Source organism: Pistacia vera, unplaced genomic scaffold (genome assembly GCF_008641045.1).
Source record: "Pistacia vera cultivar Batoury unplaced genomic scaffold, PisVer_v2 Contig754, whole genome shotgun sequence".
Taxonomy (NCBI): Eukaryota; Viridiplantae; Streptophyta; class Magnoliopsida; order Sapindales; family Anacardiaceae; genus Pistacia; species Pistacia vera.
In genome coordinates, this window is record NW_022196617.1 from 138799 (window position 1) to 144934 (window position 6136).

At 39.5% G+C, this 6136-nt stretch overlaps 1 pseudogene; it reads left to right on the forward strand.

Annotated features, from left to right (window-relative positions):
- Positions 1 to 3622: 3622 nt before the first annotated feature.
- On the forward strand, positions 3623 to 6136 carry LOC116115813 (annotated as a pseudogene).

The following is a 6136-nucleotide window of genomic DNA, read 5'->3' on the forward strand; positions in this document are numbered from 1 at the left end:
CTGTACCGAGTCAGATTTAATTGTAGCAGCTTAAAAGCTAGGAACTTGAACTAAAAACCCAAAGAAGGAATGGAAGCAATTTGTTTGTAAAGAGTAAAGGGAAACTAGTCAATCTAGTAAAGGAAACAGTATAATAATGGTCTTAAGAACAAGAAAAAGGGTAAAGGAAACAATAGGCCTAAAGGAAAAACAGAAAATGCTTTTATTGCATAAAACAGGTCACTTAAAGAAGAATTGCTTGAATGGATTAAAAAGCAGACAGGGAAATACTGAGAGTAATATAGCTTCAAAAACCCACATAGAAGAGCCTGAAGTACTTACTGTGTCAAAATCAGACTGTGTACATGAATGGGTGTTAGACTCTGTTGTTCCTTTCACATGAGCCCTAATAAAAATTGGTTCCAATTTTGAACCGTATGACATGAAACTGTTTTTATGGGTAATAATAATGCATTTGGGGTTAAGGGAATAGGAGTATTACACTAAGGTTAACTGGTGGGAAATTGGTTAAATTGACTAAAGTCAGATTTTTCCCTGAACAAAAAGAAACTTATATCTTAGGGACTCTAGATGAATCTGGTTGAGTTATAGAGCTGAAAATGGATGTTTGTTTGTGTACAAAAATGAGAATCTTGTCCTTAAAGGAGAAAAGAAAAATGGCTTGTCATTCTCTGTGGTAGTTATAACTCTGAACGTGCATAATTCTGCTCTTGTCTCTACTAATGTTTCTGTAACAGAAAAATGGCACCTAAGGTTGGGCCACATGACCAAAGAGGGATGAATTGTCCTTAATAGCCAAGGGATGTTTGGTAAAGATACATTTCTACTTTAGATTTTTGTGAATTGTGTGTTAGGAAAACCACAGGTGGAGTTTCAAAAGGGAACTCACCTTGCTACTAAGTGCTTAGAGTACCTTCATCAGACTTGTGGGGACCTGAAAAGGTCAGGTCCCATGGAGGAAATGTTATTTCCTCTCTTTGTTGATGATCATAGTAGAAAAGTCTGGGTTTTTCTTCTTAAGTCTAAAGACCAGGCCCTTGTTAATTTCAAAGAGTGGAAACTTCTAGTGAGAATCAGGTGGATCATAGAGTCAAAGCATTGAGGAAGACAATGGTCTAGATTCTGCATACTGATTTTGATAATTTTGTAGAGAGAATGGTATCCTAAGGCATAGACTGTTAGAAAAACCCCTCAGCAAAATGGGTTGTTGTGAGAGGATGAACAGACTTTATTGGAGAGGTTAGTGTCTCCTCTTTACCTCTGTCTGCCTAATACTTTTTGGGGGGAAGCATAACCACAACAGCCTATCTAGTGAATAGGAGCCCTTCCACACTAATATCTATACTGTCCAGAAGAAAAATGGTCTGGTAGAAGGTCTGATCTAAGTCTTTGAGGATTTTGGGTGTGCAGCCTATGCACACACGGTAGGAGGAAAATTAAACCTAGATCTACCAAATGTGTCTTCTTAGGTACCAAGAGGGAACAAAGGGCTATAGATTGTGGGATAAAGGATCTCAGGGATCAAAATCATTGTCACAGGGTGTAGTGTTCAATGAAGGTGTATTCCCATGTAAAAGCACCAATCATGGTGGAGCAACCCCAAACACCACTGATCCTCCAGAACCTCAACTGAAATTACCCAAATTGAGGTGGAGCCTACTGTCCAGCCTCCGAATCACCCCAGCTAAAACTGAAGCTGCAGCTGAAGCTGAAACGGGCCAAATGATCCTGCCCAAGAAGTAGTTGTTGAACCAGAAGAGCCCTCAGAGGCACACAAGACTTGCAACAATCAACTTGCAAGGGACAGAGTTAGGAGAGAGGTAAGACCCCCAACAAGGTATTCTTATGCTGATTTAATTTACACTGCCCTACTTGAGGTACTGAGGTGCAAAGGACAGAACCTGAATCCTTTGAAGAAGCTGCAAATTCAAAGGACAAAGGCAAATGGTGGGCAGCAATGAAGGAGGAAATGCATTCATGGAGGTAATGGGACTTGGTCCCTTGTTCCTAACCTGAAAAAAAAAGGATAATCAATGCAAGTGGTTGTTTAAAATAAAGATGGCATCTCTTACAGGACCCCCTAGGTATAAAGCTAGGTTAGTAGCCAAAGGTTCCACCCAAAGGAGGGTATACTTCAATGAAGCTTTTTCCCCGGTAGTAAAGTATAAGACCATTAGGATGATGCTTTCTATAGTTGCTACCACACCTTAGAACTGGAGCAATTAATGTAACCACTGCATTCTTACATGGAAATCTAGAGGAAAGATATTCATAGTCAGCCCCCTGGTTTTGTGAATCCTAGAATGTCTAACCATGTATCCCACCTACACAATTCCTTGTATGGCCTTAAACATCCCCTAGCAATGGTACAAGAAGTTTGACTCATTGTTAACGTAGGGTTTACTAGAACAATTATGATAGCTGCTTTTATTTCTCTTTGAGTGATAACATGCCCATTTATTGCTGCTCTATGTGGATATATGTTATTAATAAGTAAGTCTAAGGATAAAATAATTGAACTAAAGGGTAAACTTAGTTCTGAATTTAGACATGAAAGACTTAGGGCTGCTAAGAAAATTTTGGGTATGTTTTAAATAGAAATAGAAGGAACTTTGCATTAAAAATCCACAGCATTCATATTTGCAGAAATTGGTTGATATTTGGGATTACTGGGTCAAAGCTGTCTCTATGCCTTAGCCAGCCACTCATTTTAGTAAAGACCAATGTCCAAAACTGATGCTGAATTGATTAATGGAGTCTGTACCATATGCTAATGCTGTAGGATCTGTTATGTATTCAATGATTAGTACTAGCCTGATTTATCATTCGCCATATCCATGTTAAGTAGATTTATGTCCAATCCGGGGCTGAACATTGGACTGCTTTAAAATGGGTGATTAATACATTAACAATACACTGGGGGTGGATTAAATATGGAAAAAGGGATACTTCACTTGATTTGGTTGGTTTTGTAGATTCTGACTTTGCAGGTGATAAAGACACAAGGAAATCCACCACTTCTTATTACTTTACCCTTGGAGGAAATTGCATAAGCTGGAAATCACAACTACAACCCATTGTGGCTCTCTCATCGACAGAAGCCGAGTACATTGCAGTTGCGGATGTATTCAAGGAGGCAGTATGGTTAAAGGGAATCCTATTAGAGGCAAATTTGACAAATGGAAAGGTGACAATCTACTCAGACAGCCAGAGTGCGATCCACTTGAGCAAAAATCCGGTTTACCACGAAAGAACCAAGCATGTGGATGTACGCTACCACTTTGTGAGGGACTTGGTAGCTTCAGGTGAGATTGATTTGAAGAAGATTGCTACTGAAAACAATCCAGCTGATATGGGAACTAAGGTAGTCACAGCAGCCAAATTCAAGCACTGCTTGAATTTGCTGTTTGTAACTTAGGTTAGAGCATTAATTAGAGTGATGAGGGACTTGGATTTGAGTGAGCTGCACTGATTAATGGTTGTTAGGATGACTGTTTCAAGTCTTCAAGGTGGAGATTGTTGAGTTAAAGACATGAAACGGTGCTGTTTTGGCCATAAGTGGAGTGACGTCGTTTTGGGAGCTGCTGAATTAAATCTTGGCTGTTGATCAACTGCAGATCCAATGGCTGAAAATCAACAATCTGGTCAACACTATATAAAGGAACAAATTGGGAAAGAGCTAAAGGTTTTTTTCTTCTTCGTGAATTTTAGAGCAATTGCTGAAGGGTTTTTTTTTCTCTTGTTACATTCAATCTGTGTAATCTTGGTGAGTGAGTGTTTGGTTTTTCATTCAAGTGAGAGGGGTTTTACTCTCAAGTTAATAGGGAATCTGATTGTGTTCTCTAGGTAGGATTACGGGAAAGGTTGTGTTGTATTCTTGAGTGAGTGATCTTTGATCTGTGGTGTAAACTCTTGATTGTAATTGATTAGTGCAGCGAGCTCCTCTGATTCCGTAGCTCAACTTGGACGTAGCCTACCCAATCTTGGATAGGTGAACCACGGTAATTCTGTGTGTATTGTTGTGGTTGTTTTATCTTGATTGTGTGTTAAAGATTAGGAAGATTTACATAACACAACCCATACATTGATCCCTGGAATGAAGATGAAACTTGACAAGCAGACCAAAGTAAGCAAACGCCTCATTTCATGGAAGAATGCAGAAGATCCTGCACCGGGTCTCTTCTCTCTTGAGGTAGACCCAGTTGGATCCAATTCTTTTATTATAATGTGGAATAATTCTCAACTGTACTGGTTCAGTGGACCTTGGGACGAGAATAAAAAATTGTTCGAGTGGGTTCCTGAAATGACACAAAATTATATCTTCGATTATAGCTATTTTTCCAATGAAACAGAGAGTTATTTTACATATTCAATGAAAAATACCAGCACCATTATTTCTCGATGTTATATCCATTTTTCAGGGCAGATTAAGCAAACGAATTGGTTAGATAGTAGCAAATCTTGGTATTGGTTAGATAGTAGCAAATCTTGGTTTGTGTTTTGGTCCCAACCCAAACAACAATGCGGAGTCTACGGGAATTGTGGTGCATTTGGGTGCTGCACTGATCAAATTCAGTCCTGTGATTGTTTGCAAGGTTTTCAGCCAAAATTAGAGCATGAGTAGAACTTGGGGGATTATTCTAATGGTTGTGAGAGGAAAACCCAACTGCAGTGTCAAAATAATAGTGTAGCCAATGGAAAGAGGGATAAATTTTTAACAAATTCGAACATGACATTGCCCGAAAATCCACAATCTGTGGCAGTACGGAGTGTAAACGAGTGTGAAACAACCTGCTTGAATAATTGCCCTTGCACTGCTTATGCCTATGAAGATAATCAGTGTTCAATTTGGTTTGGAAATCTGTTGGGTGTGCAGCAAGGCGTCTCAGATGGAGTAACTCTTTATATCAAGCTTGCTGCTTCGGAGGTTTCAAGTCCCCAAATGGGAAGAGTTATTGGTGGTGTTGTGGGCTTAGTGGTACTTGTAGTTGTCTTAGGCCTTGTTATGTTTCTATATTTAAGAAGGAGAAAGAAAACAATCAAAACAACCAACGCAGTTGAGGGTTCATTAATGGCATTTGCATACAAAGATTTACAAAATGCGACACAGAATTTCTCAGAAAAATTGGGTGGGGGAGGTTTTGGTTCTGTTTTCAAAGGGGTTTTACCCAATTCAAGTATCATAGCAGTGAAGACGCTTGAAAGTTTGAGCCAAGGAGAGAAGCAATTCCGAACAGAAGTCAGCACAATAGGTAATATCCAACATGTCAATCTAGTTCGGCTTATTGGATTCTATTCTGAAGGTACTAAAAGGCTGTTGATCTATGATTTCATGCCAAATGGTTCTTTGAATTTCACTCTCTTCCCTGAAAAGACTTCAGAGGTTCTGGATTGGAATAGAAGATATGAAATTGCACTGGGGATAGCCAGAGGCTTAACTTATCTCCATGAAAAATGCAGAGATCGCATCATTCACTGTGACATAAAGCCCGAGAACATTCTATTAGATGCTGAATTTTGTCCAAAAGTGGCAGATTTTGGGCTGGCAAAGTTGATGGGAAGAGAATTCAGCCGAGTCCTAACAACCATGAGAGGAACAAGAGGATATCTTGCTCCAGAATGGATTTCAGGAGTGGCCATAACAGCCAAAGCAGATGTTTATAGTTATGGGATGATGCTTTTTGAAATTATATCAGGAAAAAGAAACTCAGAGCATTCAGAAAATGGAAAAATGAAGTTCTTCCCAACTTGGGCTGCAAGCGTAATTGCGGAAGGGGGTGATGTCCTCAGCCTATTAGATACAAGGCTGGAGGAGAATGCTGATGTGGAGGAGCTTTCAAGAATTTGTAAAGTGGCTGTATGGTGCATCCAAGATGATGAAACTCACAGGCCAACAATGGGTCAAGTAGTTCAGATACTTGAGGGGGTTTTGAATGTGAACCGTTCTCCAATTCCAATTCCAAGAACTCTCCAAGTATTGTTGGATAATCCGGAACAAATAAATTTCTTCACCGAATCATCTTCCAGCCGGAGTTCACAGTGACGGACTAATACTGTAGCTGCTTCATCTCAGGCTAAGAGCAACATCATCCACAAATTCCTAAATGTTTATGAAGACAATCCATTTAATTTCTGA